The sequence below is a fragment of the Arvicanthis niloticus genome, chromosome 28, assembly GCF_011762505.2.
Source record: "Arvicanthis niloticus isolate mArvNil1 chromosome 28, mArvNil1.pat.X, whole genome shotgun sequence".
Classification (NCBI taxonomy): Eukaryota; Metazoa; Chordata; class Mammalia; order Rodentia; family Muridae; genus Arvicanthis; species Arvicanthis niloticus.
Window position 1 is genome coordinate 27170093 of NC_133436.1, and position 15056 is coordinate 27185148.

At 40.8% G+C, this 15056-nt stretch overlaps 1 long non-coding RNA gene across 1 annotated transcript in view; it reads right to left on the reverse strand.

Annotated features, from left to right (window-relative positions):
* Positions 1–9970, reverse strand: part of LOC143440190 (uncharacterized) — a 52953-nt gene extending 42983 nt beyond the window's left edge. The window contains exons 1-2 of the long non-coding RNA XR_013108033.1: positions 9880–9970; positions 2742–2817 (exon numbers count right to left, since the gene is read on the reverse strand). This is a non-coding gene — a long non-coding RNA (uncharacterized LOC143440190). The remainder of the gene's footprint in view (positions 1–2741; positions 2818–9879) is intronic.
* Between the last annotated feature and the right edge of the window lie 5086 nt (positions 9971–15056).

Sequence of the window (15056 nt, forward strand, 5' to 3'; positions counted from 1 at the left end):
CTGACCAAGCCTCTAAAATTGACCAGCTCAAATGACCTCAAAATGGAGAGACAAAAGTTGATGTTAGGTACCACAGGGTGATATATACCTATGGGTAGTATTTGTAGGGATACTCCATTTTTGCTTTTAGTTTTCAGTGCAAGGGATCTAAGTAAGGCCATCTGCATACTAAACAACTGAGCAGCATCCTCAACCCCAGTTTTTAAATGTCACTAAACTTTGTAAATGTTTAAAATTTAAAAAAATTATAGGACTTTAAAAACTCAGAGACACAAGTCAGAGCTCCTCTAAGAAGAAAAGTAAAAGTTTACCAACTTGTTGATTTAATCCAATCCTTCATGACCTAACGAAAGGAGGGGGAAGGCTTAAAGTTCAGCTAGAAATTTGAATGGAAGGGAATGAGTGTCTAAGTAAAGAATGTGTCGTAGTGAATATATGTATCATTACATAATCTATCATTGAGATCTGTAATGAGTATATCTAAAGGGACATGTATCATTGAGCAAAGAATGTATTGTGGAGATCTGTAATAAGTATATAGAGAAAAGGCTTACCATTAAGTAATAAACCATGTATATCTGTAATGGATATGTTAGAATCAAATGCTTCCTCTGCAAAATGAGAATAATTTGTCATGATGCTTACACTGGGAACTCCTCACTGAATAAGGGACAGAATTGCTAGGAACTGATAAAACATGGTGCCACCTAACTGTGCATGCTCCACGAGTTCAAGAACATAAAAACAAGAACATCGGGAGCAAATTAGAGAAAGGCCATTTTAGTAAGCCACAGAGGTGTTCCTTAAGGTCAGAATCTGAGTGATAATATTGGAAGCTGTAAAAAGGCTTTATCTGGTTATAGGTCTTCTTTATAGTATATTATGACTATTTCTGTTGTTTTAATTCAGATTAGCTATTAGTGCCTTTGAAAGCATAAGAAATCTCTGCATACTTGAAGACAAATTGAATGAAATATTTAGTTGGTAGTATAGAGATAGCAGAAGGCATGTTTGTGTAGGTGTCAAATCACCTACATAAATATTTGCAAGCTATTACCTAAGACTTTTCATGCATCTCCCAAGTGATTTGCAAATCTTTATGTGCAATTCAGAAGAAAAAAAATTCCTTGATCAACCTAGGAAATAGTTGTTTCCTGTCTCATTAGCCCAGAGATTTAAAGTAATTATAGTTTTTAAGATAATAAAGGTAGCCAGAGCTGACAAGTGGGTGAGTGGCTGGAAAATCTAGCTTTTTAATGGAGTCAGCAAAACTGAAGCCTCTTCTCATCCTCTGATAATGACTGACCTGACCTTGAGCAGCCTGCTTAAGCTCTTTTCCCTTACCAACTACAAGGTAAGAGGGTGTGTCACCAGTGGAGGAATACAAGTGAACAGGATGAATGACTCCTGTCTGCTTTAGACAGTATGGCTAACATTTAGTTTGACTATTTCAGGTAGCAAATTGTTTGTTTTCCCAACAAAACTAATTAGTAAATGTCTGAGGAACTAGTAGCCCCATTCCTCTTGGTCTGATCATTGTATATTATATTGGATTCAGATGTCACAATGTGTCTCATAAATATGTACAATTCCTCTATGGCTATTTTTAAATTCCCTTCACTATTAAATAAAAAGACTTCAGAGCCCCCTTACCTCCAATTGTTTCTAGGTTGGTTCACTGTTTATTTGAAAATTCATGAGTGGGTATTTGAGACACATTTTTACTTCATTTTGGAAAAATAAAATGCACCTCTTTGCAAGGGCATTGTGAAAACTTTAATTTAGTTTTCTAAAGCTCACTGTTTGAAATGCTGTTAACGTGGTGGCCATTTGGGAAACAGATTTGTACATGGGTGAAGGATTTGAAAAGCTTTATATTTCTTTGCTTTGGGCAATTACAAAAAAAAGTTTGAACTTGGACCAAAAGGGACAGATACAAGTCAAAACCTGAAAGAGAAAGAACCAACAACTTCCCCCAAGCTTTCTCTTAGTCCATCACTGCCAGCCCTGTTTTGAGCCTAATACACAAAGGGCAAGATGAAGTAAATTGCCATGCCCTGGAAGACCCGAGACACACAGTAGGGGAATAAGTCAGTAGAGAAAATTTTGGGAAGCTCTGTGGTTTTGCACTCGTGCAGTCAGGCTTAAGAGCCTATGGTAAGGTAGGCCCTGTGGGTACAACACAAAACATGAAAATTCAGCACCAACATTAAATAAAAGTTCCGTCTTCATTTGGTGCAGAACACAATCACTGCCTAAGAGATTGTCAACCAAATTCCTTCCAAAGGCAGTGGCTCGGACGTAGCCCTGTTGTAGTCATGTACCCCTCCGAGAATCCCCGAACAGTAATGGTGCAGTTCAGAAGTAAACTGATGGTGTGTCCGTGTACCAAGCGAATACTCAAAAGGGGATGCCTCCTCCAGGCTGCAGGCAGCAAATGGAAGGTAACACTGTCCAGAGGGAATTCATGGAAAGCTCAGATGCCAGATGCAGGGTAGCAGGGATGCCTTTGGAGGAAAGGGAAGCTAGTGCAGCACAGAGCCACCACACAAGCTACGTGAGCACCAAGTTTTGATAGTGTTTGCCATTTGAGCTTCTCTTTTAATTTGTGAAATTAATAAAAGTCTGGATAGAAATTCTCTTATAAGCATTTCCAAACACATGCCCTGTGAGACTGGAACAATGCAATAGTAAACTTTGTACTAACCTAGAAAATAAACCAACTAATCTACTCAGCTTACCCTGAAGAATAAGTGAGACAGAGGTGATAAGGAAACTGGAATCTTGAGACCTGCTTCTTTTCTTCAGACTGACTCCCTGAAGATAACAAATTATATTTGCTGTTACTCCAGTGGATACTAAAATTGTTTGCTAATGCTGGGATAGCTTGCTATCAATAACTTCCCTCCTTTCACTGCCAGAAGTTAAACAATGGAGCACTTAGGAATACTTTGTCAAGTTAAGGAGGGAAACATAATACCCTTTTATTCACCATGTTTGGCTGTGGAGATGCTTACCTATCTTATAATGGGTCTCAGTCAACAACACTTTTAATTCTGTCCTATTAAGACCTAAACAGTAGCCTCTACTTACATGATGTATTTGGTCCCCCACACGTCTGAAAAAATAAATGATGGATCTAAAAGATACACATATCCTTTCACTAATTACATTTTTGATTTCATTTTCTCCCATGTGATAAGAATTCAGGCAGTTGAGGAAGGATGGTGTAGAAAACTGGCAAAATTAGAATATTTACTTTCAGGACAATTTGCATGATACTGTAGCAAAACTAATGCATTTCATCACAAATTTCCATAGTCAAGTTGGGCCGGAGGGAAAAGAGACTCAGAGGAAATATATACTGGTTACTGTGGTAACCATAACTTTTGAATTATAAACAAGCTCTTTAATGCATCATAGTTTCCTATAATAAGTATATAATGCTATTATAATCAAAACTACAATAAGCCTCCTCATATTTCACTAAACTGGAATCACAATTTCCCAACACTAAAGCTTTCACCTACTCCAATATCAGAATGCTACAAAGATTGCTGTCAGATTTTAGTCACAGACAATAATTATTAATAACATTTATTGTTCTAATGATCAAAGATAAAACAGAAGCTTGTATTCCAGATATGAAAGATAAAAGCGCTGGACACCGGTGGCTCAAGCAGTCTCCCAGCCGATCTGCTCCCCTCTGGAAACTGAGTCCGGAGGCACCCTAGGGAGGGCACGGATCAAAGAGCAGAAGGTAGGAGAACCCACGCACAGCCCTAGGCCTTAGAAGCACAACTGGCAGTAGAGAGCCCCCCAGAGGGCACCTGGCAGCCAGACCCTGCCCCTGTGGAGAACCACGCCCCTTCCGCCTCTGGCCCAGATAAAGTGGCTTGAGCAGTCTCCCAGGGGATCTGCTCCCCTCTGGAAATTGAGTCTGGAGGCACTCTAGAAAAGGCACAGACCACAGAGCTGCAGAGGTACCCAAGAGAGGTCAAGGACCTTAGAGCTCCAGGCATCCTAGAGAGGACATGGCCCACAGAGCTGCAGAGCAAGGGACACCATATCCTAAAGCATCCTAGAGGAGCAACTACATTCAGAACATCAAACACCTAGCTGGTTTACCACTGTGGAGACACCATATCCTGAAATATCCTAGAGGAGCCATTGAACCCAGAGCAGCTGGAGCTCAGGATCATAGAGTCATCCATACCCCGAGGAGTTCTGACACAACCAAGATAACTGGAAAATCAGACTCCAGTCAGAAACAATGAGTGCGAGTAGAACTACAGCTAACCAAATGGTGAAAGGCAAGCGCAGGAATGTAAACAACAGAAACCAAAGTTACTTGGCATCACCAGAACCCAGTTCCCCCACCATAGCAAGTCCTGAACACCACATCACACCAGAAAAGCAGGACTCAGAATTAAAATCACTTCTCATGGTGGTGATGGAGGACTTTAAAAAGGACATAAACAACACTCTCAAAGAATTTGAGGAGAATGCAGGTAAACAGGTAGAAGCCCTTAAAGAAATGCCAGAAAACACAGCCAAACAAGTAAAGGAATTACACAAAACCGTCCAGGATCTAAAAATAGAAGTAGAAACAATAAAGAAATCTCAAAAGGAGACTTCTCTGGAGATAGAAAACCTAGGAAAAAGATCAGGAGTCATAGACACAAGCATCAACAACAGAATACAAGAGATAGAAGAGAGAATCTCATGCACAGAAGATACCATGGAAAACATAGACACAATGGTCAAAGAAAATGTGAAATGTAAAAAACTCCTAACACAAAACATCCAGGAAATCCAGGACACAATGAGAAGACCAAACCTAAGGATAATAGGTATAGATGAGGGTGAAGACTCCCAACTTAAAGGGCAAGGAAATATCTTCAACAAAATTATAGAGGAAATCTTCCCTAACCTAAAGAAAGAGATGTCCTTAAATATACAAGAAGCCTACAGAACCCCAAATAGACTAGACCAAAAAAGAAATACCTCCCGTCACATAATAATCAAAACACCAAACATGCAGAACAAAGAGAAGATACTAAAAGCAGTAAGGGAAAAAGGCAAAGTAACATATAAAAGCAGACCTATAAGAATTACACCAGATTTCTCACCAGAGACTATAAAAGCCAGAAGATCCTGGACTGATATCATACAGGCTCTAAGAGAACATAAATGCCAGCCCAGACTACTATACCCAGCAAAACTCTCAATCAATATTTATGGAGAAACCAAATTATTCCATGACAAATCCAAATTTACACAATATCTTGCCACAAATCCAGCACTTCAAAGGATAATTGGCTGCCCACTCTCACCCTACCTATTCAATATAGTACTGGAAGTCCTAGATAGAGCAATTAGACAACAAAAGGAAGTCAGTCAAAGGGATACAAATAAGGAAGAAGTCAAAATTTCACTATTTGCAGATGATATGATAGTATACTTAAGTGACCCTAAAACTTCCACCAGAGAACTCCTAAACCTGATAAACAACTTCAGTAAAGTGGCTGGATATAAAATCAACTCAAACAAATCAGTAGCCTTCTTATACTCAAAAGATAAACAGGCTGAGAAAGAAATTAGGGAAATGACACCCTTCACAATAGTTACAAATAACATAAAATATCTTGGAGTGAATCTAAGCAAGCAAGTGAAAGATCTGTATGACAAGAACTTCAAGTCTCTGAAGAAAGAAATAGAAGAAGATCTCAGAAGATGGAAAGAACTCCCATGCTCCTGGATTGGCAGGGTTAATTTAGTAAAAATGGCCATGTTACCAAAAGCAATCTATAGATTCAAAGCAATCCCCATCAAAATTCTAAATCAATTCTTCATATAGATAGAAAGAGCAATTTGTAAATTTATTTGGAACAACAAAAAACCCAGGATAGCGTAAACTATTCTCAACAACAAAAGAACTTCTGGGGGAATCAACATCCCTGACCTCAAACTATACTACAGGGCAATAGTAATAAAAACTGCATGGTATTGGTACAGAGACAGGCAGGAAGATCAATGGAATAGAATTGAAGATCCAGAAATGAGCCCACATACCTATGGTCACTTGTTCTTTGACAAAGGAGCTAAAACCATCCAGTGGAAAAAGGACATCATTTTCAGCAAATGGTGCTTGTTCAACTGAAAGTCAGCATGTAGAGGAATGCAAATCAATCCATTCATATCTCCTTGTACAAAGCTCAAATCCAAGTGGATAAAAAACCTTCACTTAAAACCAGATACACTGAAACTAATAGAAGAGAAGGTGGGAAAGACCCTTGAATACCTAGGCACAGGGGAAAAGTTCCTGAACAGAACACCAATGGCTTATGCTCTAAGATCAAGAATTGACAAATGGGACCTCATCAAATTGCAAAGCTTCTGTAAGGCAAAGGACACTGTCAATAAGACAAAACGGCAACCAACAGATTGGGAAAAGATCTTAACCAATCCTACATCCGATAGAGGGCTAATGTCCAAGATACAAAGAACTCAAGAAATTATACTCCAGACAACCATATAACCATATTTAAAAATGGGGTACAGAGCTAAACAAAGAATTCTCAACAGAGGAAACTCGAATGGCTGAGAAGCACCTTAAGAAATGCTCAACATTCTTAGTCATCAGGGAAATGCAAATCAAAACAACCCTGAGATACCACCTCACACCAGTCAGAATGGCTAAGATCAAAAACTCAGGTGATAGTAGATGCTGGCGAGGATGTGGAGAAAGAGGAACACTCCTCCATTGTTGGTGGGATTGCAAGCTGGTACAACCACTCTGGAAATCAGTCTGGTGGTTCCTCAGAAAATTGGACATAGCATTACCTGAGGATCCAGCTATAGCACTCCTGGGCATATACCCAGAAGATGCTCCAACATATAATAAGGACATATGCTCCACTATGTTCATAGCAGCCTTATTTATAATAGCCAGAAGCTGGAAAGAACCAAGATGTCCCTCAACAGAGGAATGGATACAAAAAATGCGGTACATCTACACAATGGAGTATTACTCAGCTATTAAAAATAATGAATTCGAGAAATTTTTAGGTAAATGGATGGATCTAGAAATTATCATCTTGAGTGAGTTAACCCAATCCCAAAAGAACACACAGGGTATTTACTCACTGTTAAGCGGATGTTAGCCCAAAAGCTTGGATTAGTGAAGACTCAACCAGCAGACCACATGAAGCTCATGAAGAAAGAAGACCAAGAGGGCATGCCTCAGTTCTACTTAGAACGAGAAACAAAAATGCTCAAGGGAGCAAATATGGAAAGAAAACATGGGACAGAAACTGAAGGAGGGGCCATCAGGAGACCATTCCACCTGGGTGTTCATCCCATGTACAGCCACCTAAGCTAAACACTGTTGTGGATGGCTGGAAGTGCATACTGTCAGGAACATCATATAGCTGTCTCCTTAGAGGTCTGCCAAAGACTAACACACTCAGAGGACGATGCTCACAGTTAACCACTGATATGATCAGGGGTTTCCCAATGGAGAACTTAGAGAGAGGACTGAAGGAGCAGAAAGAGTTTGTGACCCCAGGAGGAAAGCAACAATACCTAACAACCAGAGCCCCCCAGGGTCTAAACCACAAACCTGGGAACACATAGGAATGGACCCAAGACTCCAGCTGTATATGTAGGGTAGGATGGTCTTGTTGGGCATAGGTGGGAGAGGAGTTTCTTGGTCCCACAAAAAGTGAACACACAGTGGGGGGGATGTGAGGGTGGGGAGGAGGTAGTGGGGGGATAGGTGCGGGCACTGCCTCATAGAAGCATGAGGAGGGGGGTGGGATAGGAGGTTTCTGTGTGGTGGGAGGAAGTGGGGTAAGGGGATAAAATCTGAAATATAAATATTACAACCAATTTTAAAAAGGGAAAAAAAAAGAAAAATTGTTAGAACCAGCATCTTTAAGAAAAATGTCAGCCCTCTAGGAAAAAAAATTTTTTCTTGATACTAAAACTTGTTCTGAGAATTGTATATTGCAGAATACACAGCCTTGGTGTATCTACTCATCAAGAATACTGAGCAGACCTGCCCAAACCTCTGATGTCCTGGAATTCCATCTGGATTCAGTGAAGACACAGTGTCAGAGGCTTATCAACTTACTCTTCCCCCCACCCCTCTTCTAATAGCTCAATGCTTGTAATCAGCTTGAAGAAGTTAAAGAAGCGTCAGCTCCCCTATTCCCTGGGCTTGGGGACTAATGTGGTTAATAATGGTCTGTCTTTCTAGGGAAAAGTAGTGGTTTTGTTGGAACAGGGAGGATTAGCTAGGACTTATTGTATAGCCATAACCTACTGGTAGAAATATGTATAATTGTTATTAAGATGAAGTTATAATTTCTTAAATAGTATAAAATTTACTTTGATTTCAAATTTAAGGTTCTCATTGGTACGAGCTTCTTATTAATATAAAAGTGAGATGAATATTGATACTCTCATGGGCATTGTGCCTGTATAACACATTTAGGAATACAAGGCCTAGACCCAGTCCTTCTTTAACTTTTTTTTAACTGATTAGAGATGGTTAACCTATGAGTTAAGGGACTATAGCAAATTCATGGCTCTGAGTTTATTGTTAGGGTGTTTCCCATATTTTATTTAGAAATAGCTGAGAGGAGTTAACAGACAACAGTCCAGATTGCCTTACATGGATAGTTGGTTTTCAAAATGTCAGAAGTCCATAGAATTGACATTACAAATATTTATATATTAATGTTCATTCTGATTAGAGACCTGTCTGCTCCTTACAGCTTCCTGTTGTGGATTTTAAGAAGAAATTGAGCATCCTTGGAGTTACTCCAGTTGTTCAATGACAGCCACTAGGCAAGAATTGCCTCTTTCTATCTACAGACAAATTACTGTCCAGAAAAGGACACACATGCAGAATAGTCAACTGATTATATCTGCCTAGCCAGAGTAATCAGCTCTTAATAATTCTGTAGCGCTAAGGTCTGTCAGATGATTCTGGGCCAGAAGGCTGAAGATTTAATGCTCCAACGTTCGGTAGTATAGGGGCGTTCCAGGTGTTCAGTGGTCTTTATAAATTGGCTAAGTTTTAGAAGCTATGTTTAGTGCTTCCCATAATTTCAGTTAACTCAGTCATTCTGGATTTCTGACAGGGTTGAAGACCTATAGTCTCATAGCCAATCCTGGCTATTTACTTTGAGAGAAAAGATCTGAATGGATGGTTTTCAGCTGACATTCATTCTAAAGCCAAAAAAAGCCAGGATCAAAAGTAAATGTTTTAGTTAGGAGAGATGACAGAGGTTCTGGTTAGTCAACAAAATGATGGACTGGGTATTAGGACTATCTTGTACCTCACTGGTACAATTAGGAATAAGTATGCTTTAATTGTATTTTGAGAGAAAAGGTTTACTTTAACAGGAAGAGTGATATGTAGGAGGAGCTAAGTGGGAAGGAGTACTGAGAGGAAGAGATGGAGTAAGGAGAGAAGATGAAGGAGAGGAGAAGCTAGGTGATGAGAGAGAGAAAGAGAGAGAAAGAGGGGGGGGCATGGAGGCAGATGTTCACATGTCTCCACCAGTCAAAGGTAGTTTTTATATCTAGGCTGGGTATTGGGTTACACTTCTGATTGAGCATTACCAAACTTATAAATCTTTTGATTAACATTTAAAACAAATTGTATAAAAGCAAAAAAGGAAAGCGGGGTATGGGACAGGGGTTTTCTAGGGAGGAAAAATGGGGAAAGGGGATGGCATCTGAAATGTAAATAAAATATAAAATAAAATAAAATAAATAAAAATAAATAAAAAAGAAAGATAAAAGCAAAATAAAATGAACACAGTATATTCCTAAGAAAAATCTTTCAAATAGTTTTTTACTTACCAGAACTTGAACCTTTCCTTATGAAGAAAAGAGTAAATAATTTGAGTGGTTTGTATAAATGTCACTGGATATGCAACCTTCTTGTTTCATGTAAACAAATGTCTTTGGGTTTATTGTTAGCATGTGTGCTCAGGGATTAAGTAGAGCCAATTTAATCCAAGGTGATGTTAATCTCCAGAAGGAGCTTGCCTTAAGGGTGCCACATCCAGGAAACAAAGCAATTCCTAATGCACCAAGCATCTGAAGTCTCTATTAAGAGTCCTCATAAGATTGTCTCTCTCACAGACAACATTTTTTGCAGAAAGTACTTCAACTCACAAATACCTCTCTTCTAATTACCTCATTTACTTATGTAAAAAAGTGTATGCTGCTGAAACAGAATTATCTGACTTTGAATTTTCCTTTTGGGTGGAAGGTTGTTCTTTTTGTCTGTTTAGATTTTCAAATTTTTTAATTTTGATGTTATAATTACATCATTTACCCTCCTGCTCCTCCCTCCAACTGCTCCCATCTACCCCATTTTGGTCTCTTTCAAATTCATGGCCTCTTTGTTTAATTGTTCCATGTGTGTATGTGTGTGTGTGTGAGAGAGAGGGGGAGGGAGTGAGGGGGAGAGAGAGAGAGAGAGAGAGAGAGAGAGAGAGAGAGAGAGAGACAGAGAGAGAGAGACAGAGAGAGAGACAGAGAGAGAGAGACAGAGAGAGAGACAGAGAGAAAGAGACAGAGAGAGAGATTATATCTCTTAGAAATGTCAGAGAAGCTACACCCATGATGTCTCACCAACATGGCCACCCAAACATGACCTGAACTAAGTCTACAGGAATAAATATTCTTACCTGAAGAGAAAATTCACAGGTACTAACCACACACAAAACAGTCTCCTCCTTCTCTGATTCCTCTCTTTCCTCCTTCCTCTCCCTCTCTAAAACTTATAGCCCCACCTTTCCCTTCCGCTGTCCAATCACAGGCTCTAGCCTTTATTTGACTAAAATGGGGAAAAGGTTCACCTGAAATCACCTGAGTACAGTGATCCACTCCTTGTTAGGAGCAACCCCTGTTGAAGAAACAGAATTAGCATCAAATACTTTGCACCAGGGCAATCCACAACAGTCATTCATTCTTTGAAGCTGGTCAAACTTCAGTTCAACCCTTCCCTCTTTGGTTTAGTTTTGTAACCCTGAGCTATTCACTTCATTCCTCCATGTCTACTTCCCTTGTTACAGTACATGGGACATGTATCTTTATAAGCTTGATGTAAGGGTCAAATAAGTAACATATACAATTATCCTTCTCTGTGCATGCAGAATTGACTCTAGGACCCGTAAGGAGTAAGCCCTTCAGACACCAAATTCTGCAGGCTCTCAAGTCTATTACAGGAAATGGTATAAAGTTTTATATAACCTACAAAGATACTATTACACTTGTTTAGTCATTCCTAACGTACACATACTGCCTAATGCAATGTAAATGCTATTTGTTAAGTCCTTTTGCCATGTTGCATAATGACAGGAGAATGTCTAAACACATTTAGTATAGATGAAGGTTAGAGTGTTTTTCATTAGTGAAATCCACAGATGAAGAACCTGTGGATAGGAATGCTGAGTGAATCCATGGACAAAGAAGGCAGCAGGACTCACAGTTATCATAAATGGTCAATAATGAAGTAATCATTCCTTTCGTGTCAGTATTCTTGAAAAGTATACTCCTCATAGCCTTTAAATAAACTGGCCCTATACTCTAGCGTGACACATGATCTGACCCAAGCTTACTATTCTGATTTTGTGTCACCCCGTAGATGTTACTCCATAGTTGTGATCACTTAAGTGTGCTGTGAGTTTTACCTCCACTCTCTTTTCTTTTTTCCTTTCATTCTTGCATTCTTTCTGCATTGAGGATTGAAACCAGAGCCTCAGGCATGCTAACCTCTTATCATATTCCTGTAGTTAACTCCAATAAAACTCATTGGTTTACTAAGTTAGACTTTGATGGTACTTTGGTCTGTCATGGGCTCCTTATCTCGGGTGAGTAGACATGTGTGCTGCCTCTCCATAGGTAAAGTCTTGTCACACAACAGACTGTCTCCTTAACAAAACACCAGCCTTTTTAAAGATCACACATCTCTTTCTTTCTTCAGCTTTAGTTTGTCTGAGAACCTTTTCTTGAATCCTTACTTTTTTATTTTTTTACAGTTCATTGGTATTTTCTGGTGACCAGAACATTGGTATCTCCTGGTGGGTCCCACATGCTCTCTCTGGAGTTTATTCTCCAGCGTTTTCAACACTGCCCTATCATTAATGACCTCTCAGTCTATACTCTCAGTAGACACCAGAAGTGTCTTATCCTCTTGAATTTCCAGAAACATTTCAGTCCCTTGTACATGTATTCAGTAAATAACGTTTGAAGGACAATTTCTCTGACCACATCTGGAAAGAGAAACATTATGTGAATTAACTGTGTTGTCCTAGCTCTAAGCTTCAGTTCCTGCCACAGGACCCTAAGCATGTGCCGTTGTGACTCCTTTACCCCATTTTGCTTGGCCTGAATTGGCACACTGCTTCCTGAATTTCTGCCCACGCCAGCACAGGACAGGGCTGACAGCTACAGTACTAGTGGACAAGACTGTCTCCAGGAAAAATACAAAAGATAGGGTCTGGCAGATTTAGCTACTCCCCCACCCCTCCTCCAGGTCCTCAAGAGACTGTTCTTTTGTGTTTGGGATCAGGCATCCTGCCATATCCTTTGCTCCTAAGGACAGTAGTAGCACTTTAGATTGCGGTCCTCTCCTGCAGGCGCATTATCAATTGACCACTTCTTCAAAGACCCTGTGCCCAAATGCTGCTAGGGTAGGGGTGCCAGGATAAGGTGGAGCCAGGTGGAGCTCTCTTCAGGTGCGAGCAATTTTGCCATGAGGAGAAGCTTCACCAGAGCCCATAGGGGAATGGGGGATGCTGGTGGGAGAAGAAATTAGGTATAAAGAATACAGATTTGGACCGGCACAGACTCGAGCTGACTGGAGCACTGAGCCAGGGCTTGGGGGACTAGGAGAGATGCTGTAGAGCACTTGTCCAGCCACCTCCACAGAAGCCACCTCTGCTCAGTCACTGCTTGCCCCCAGAACAAGTTCATCTTGCTGGAGACAAGACTTTCCATGGTCAGGGAGATGGTGTGGGCATGGGCAGAATCCATCCATGTTAAAACGTTGACACCTCAGTTTAGAAACAATCAGTGGACCATACAAGACATGTCCATAGAGCAGGTGTGTCTCTGAGCCCAGGTTGCAACGTGTGGACTCAGCAGAATTTAAATAGGAAGTGTCAGGGCTGGCAACCTGAGGAGAGAGGTCTCTACCAGGGTGTCATGCCTCTGAATACACATTGGACAAATATTATGATGCTACATATGTGTATACACCTCATAGGTATGTGAGCATGCATGTATGTATCTATGCCTGTGGCTATGTGCGTCAGACACACACCCATGTATGTGCACATGAATATGTATGTATGTACAGATAGGACTCTGTGGACATGCATGCATGTGCTTACGTGAGCATGTGTGTGACAATGTAAGTTTGCTTGCACATATATACAGGACTGTATAACATGATCATATGTGTGCATGTTCTTTTAAATTTTTTTGATGATTCCTTTTATTTTTTATGTGCCTTGGTGTCTGTCTGTCTGTCTGTCTGTCTGAGTGAGGGTGTCAGATGCCCTGGAACCAGAGTTACAGACAGTTGTGAGCTGTCATGTGGGTGTTGGGAATTGAACCTGGGTCTTCTGGAAGAGCAGGCAGTGCTCTTAGCCTCTGAGCCATCTCTCCAACCCCAGGTACATGTTCTTATGTGTATGTGTGCATGTGGGTACATGTACCACATGCACATATGACTGTGTGCTTGTGTGCCTATGCATCGGTGCAATTATACATGCTTGTTCATACTTATGGTGTGCACGCACACAGATACAAGCAATGCAAAGATGTGTGCCTATAGGCAGGTTTGTGCTGTGTATGTGTGTATGTGTGTTCACATATGTGTACGTATATGCTTGGAGCGGCTCCTGAACTGGCACACAGAGCACCTCGGGTCAATTTGCTAAATTTGGGTAGTGGGAAGAGGGCGGGAATAGTGCAGACTTTCTGCTTTCGATTCTCTTATGGTGTCAGGGTCTCCAGTTCTCCTTAGACAGTGTGACTGCTGCTCCCTTGTGGCAGCTCGTAGACACTGCAGACAACTGGCAATGGTCTCCAGGTAGCTGATGGGGGAAGGTAGCAATGGGGTTGAACTCCCTGGCAGGTTTGTAGAGAGGCACCGACGTGCAGCAGCTGCTTGTATGTTTTATGGATCTCAGGTTTCAGGGGCAGGAAACAGAATGTGCAGCAGGTCTTCACACAGGGCAATAACTTTTCTCAGAGTGGGCTTTGTGTGGCCTCTGTGCTGGGTACATTTCCAGTCACAAAGGGACTCTGCACAGAGGCTAGCTTCTTCCCTCAGCAAAGCTCTGTGCCTTGGGGCATAGTGAGCTCACTGCCTTCTGCCTCAGTTTCTCCATTCACGGTGGATGATAGAAGTTCAAGGGAATGTGAGGCCTGGACAAGATGGTGCCTCTGGACGCTTTCCTCAGGGCAGGCTCTCAGCAGGCCACTGAGAGCATCAGGACAACTGCTCACAGTCTCCCTGAGATGCAATCGCCTCAGCTTCCAGCATGCAGTGTGGGTCAGAGGGACTATGGGCTGGCTGGCATAGCACAGGCATAGGGCAGGGGGTGGGGATTCTAGGAGAGGAGTGGCTTAGCTGTAAGTTTTCAAAAGACTATGTGTATTATCTATCAGCTGTCACCTATCTATCTATCTTTCTATCTATCATCTATATAGCTTCAATTTTTATCTATTATCAATCTATAATCTACTATCTATCTATCATTTATATAGCTTCTATTCTTTATTATTTATCCATTTATTATCTATTTATCATCGATTATCTATCTTCATAATCATCTGTGATTTATCATCATTAGCTCTCTCTCTCTCTCTCTCTCTCTCTCACACACACACACACACACACCTGCAGACTAAGCTGCACACACAGACACACACAGAGACATATTAAAATGCTACATTTGACTGAAGCAGACGCTGACTGGTCTGAGAACAAGACCCACAATTATGCTCATTACAAA